The following is a 3519-nucleotide window of genomic DNA, read 5'->3' as shown; positions in this document are numbered from 1 at the left end:
GCAAGACCTCCCTGAGCTTCTCTTTCAGTTCAGCTGAGTAAGTGATCTGCCTGCTTGGTTTGTTCACAGGCCAGGTCCCTTGCAGGCTCTGCCATTTATTTTCCTAGGCTAGCAGTCTCCCTTTCTGCATACATGTAGCACCTGTGACACTACAGTGTTACTTAAATAAATACATCTGAGATTAAAAGAAAAAAGCAAGATACTGCAGAGAGTGAGAAGCAAGTACAGTTGGCCTTCCTGTACTCTTTAAACCTTACCCCTGGCTGAAGGAGATCCTACAACTTTCTCAAGACACTAACATCTGCTCTAAGAGGAAAGTCCAGCAACCCTCAACTATAATTATCAAGTCCAAACAGCCCTTGGGAGCAGCAGGTAACTAGAAAGATGTCCCGTTATCAGAACTCAACCACAGCATGAGCAGCACCTGCCCTTGCCTTCCTTTCTTAACCAAAGCCTGTTCCTACAGGCAATGGCACAGTTACAGCCTAGGACACAGGACAGTCATGCGGCTAATTCCTTCTGTCAGCAGTGAATGAAAGCAGAACAATAAGGCACTGTCAGCTCATGCCATTTCTATGTGCTTGCATGATTTTTTTTTTCCCCATGAACATGGTAAAACTTGTTAGTTAAGCACTCAGTAGTGTGTACTGCACAATGCAGCTACTACAGAAGGCAGAGGCAGAAATAAGCCAGGAGCAGGAGAAACCAATTAAAAAAACACCTCCTTGTTTGCCAGAATGGATGAGAGAGGCCTTCATGTGCAGGTGGAGAATACCACCAGCCACCACCTCTTTGATGTGGAATGGGAGAGGTTCTTGGGAAAAGTGACAGCTCAGATGGGTCTGCCAGGGCAGAGGTACCATTTGCACATTACAAGCAAATGTCTTCAGCTGGGCTGCTTTCATTGGGGAAAACAAAACAAAACAAACAAACAAAAAAAAACAACAAACGGGTGAGAGATTGACATTGAGGTAGAGGTTGAAAAATGAGATGGGGAGAGCAGTTCCCCCACTCTCATAAAAACAAGTGAGGACCACCTCATTTCAGACAGCTCTCATCTCACCACACTTTCTTTTGCTCCAGAGCATGGAAGAAAGTAATGTTTTCCTAGATTCAGGCCTCCATTCCCAGCAGCAGCCAGCTCATGCTTCCTCCTCCAGTTTAGAACCTTAAACTGAGGATCACATGTAGCCCACCCAACAGCGCAGGGCGCTTCTGGGCAAACTGACCCCCTGAGAACTAGTCCAAACCTTTCAGCCAGCGACAGATTGTCACCCAGTCTGGGTTGCAGAGACCACAATGTGAATATCAGTACCCTAAGACAGTGTGAGATGTCAGTCCACCTACTGCACAGAGGATTCATAATCCACTCTCATCTCCATTTCCAACATAAGAACCAAGTGTACAATCCTTTTCACGTGGTAGGACGAAACTAAGTTCTAATGACTATGCAAATTATGGTAGGAATGATCTCCATATTTCACATATTCATTTTTTATTCCTATTAAGACACAAGAAAAGTTTTGGGACTTCCCAGATGTGGTAGGTGGGATGCAGGGAATGCGTTCTTGCATAATGCTCAGGTCCTGGACGGAACTAGTGTCGTTCTTGCCTGTTAAAGCTTTGTGACAAACGATTCTACAGGTTTATTATTATTATTATATTATTATACTATTTATAATTTTATTATATTTTATTTATTTATATTTATAATTTTATTATTATTATTATTATTATTATATTCTACAGGCTATTCTACACAAATACTATAAACGCAGGGCATTTTTAACCTACCCATCACTTACTTTCAAAAGATCAGTCAGTCTGGCAGTCCTTACTGATTTTGGAAAAATAATTTGTAGATGTTTCTGTAGGTTTTGTTCTTTGTGCAGTTTACCACAGTACTTGGATCATCTTTGCCACCAAAACCAGCAAAATCCAAACGAAACCCAGACTGTGCACAGGCGAGTTACATCCCTTCAGTGTTGACTGCAATTGACTCTGTTCTTGTACCACTGAGCTTGTAAAGTCAGCTTCCCTAAGTACTGGAAGTCTAGCAGTCCTTGGGGGGACAGGCACATGTCAAGACACATCAGAGAAATTACCAAAACCGTAAAGGTGTGACTACCAATATATGCTTCCTCAGAACTGAGTGAAGCTATAAATAAAGGAGCCATCGCCCTTTCCTCCCCGGTGGATGAATGTTTTGCATCTCAAGCCCTGAAGGGTCATGCGTGACAAATGCAGTTTATCACACGGCTCTGCGATGTATCATATGTCTCTGAAAATTACTGTATCACATGGATAACCCCAGGATACACACACACAAACACATCAGTTACACCACTACAGAGCAGTATGAAACTTGTTGGTTTCTATTTTTTTAAACCCACATGTTAGCTCAGGCTCAGCCCCGCCTTCTCCATGTTATGACAAGTGGAGAGGTAGCAAACAGCATGGAGCATATTTCCACTTGTCCTGCAAGCAGCCAGCGGGATGTTGCACAGAGTAAACATCACATATAAGAGAGAGGAAAGGGTTTAAGTGTCTTTAGGTAGAAAGACATGGTGTTTAGACTGGGGCGGGCTTAAAATGCAATGTGTGTTTGCAAGTGTAGAAGCATATCCAAATAGCATATGTTGAGTTCCTGTTGAATTTGTACTTAAAACACATCCCAGAGAGCATGAGAACTCAGCTATAGACCTCTCCCAAGGATAGATTCTGGCATTTGAAGAAAGGGCAGAGAGGCCACGGCCTATTTTCCCTGGCATCCTCCTCTCTAGAAACAATCTGTTCTGAATTCTCTCCCACCCCTAACTCCACATCCCATCTACCAGTCCTTATCATTCATTCCTTCTTTGATCTGGGCTTGCAAAAACTTTGTGTTTGTCTTATCTAATGTCACGGTGGATGTTCATCTTGTTATACCAAGGGCTACTGTTCACACACAGTAGTGATGTCTGCAAATGTGTGGGGCATGGCAAAACAAGCAGACAGAGCAGCTGCAAGCTGTATGTTTGAGAAGAGCTTCAGCGAAGGCATGGCACACATGGGAAAGCTTCATTCTCTCATTGCCTGTGGAAGTGCCAACCCCAATTCCCACAGCTTAAATTCTCACGGTTGATGGTCCTGACCACCTCCTGTTAGTTGGCTGCAGGCATTCAGAAAAGCCTGTGGAATAAGTGGTGCTTAGGTCAAAGGACACCACGGACCGTGGTGTGGGGATCTTAGGCAATACAAACTTACTGTGTCAAACTGGCAGTTTGCTTTAGAATTTTGATTCTATGATGAGACTTTTCACGTCATGGGTTTTCTATTGCAACCTGCCTTGTGAAAACTACACACCCTAAAGGAAGAAGTTGCCAGAGGCATGGGGAAAGACTAGCTCCTTCTCTAGAAGGGTGGATACAGCTGGTTCTCTGTCACACACACATCAAGGCTTATTGAGCTAGTGCTTCATCCACAGACAAACAGCTACAGAAAACATGACAAATCCTGAAATGTTCTCCTACCTTTAGC

This window comes from Chaetura pelagica, unplaced genomic scaffold (genome assembly GCF_000747805.2).
Source record: "Chaetura pelagica isolate M959 unplaced genomic scaffold, ChaPel_1.0 scaffold281, whole genome shotgun sequence".
Lineage (NCBI taxonomy): Eukaryota > Metazoa > Chordata > Aves > Apodiformes > Apodidae > Chaetura > Chaetura pelagica.
This window is presented reverse-complemented; position numbering follows the sequence as displayed.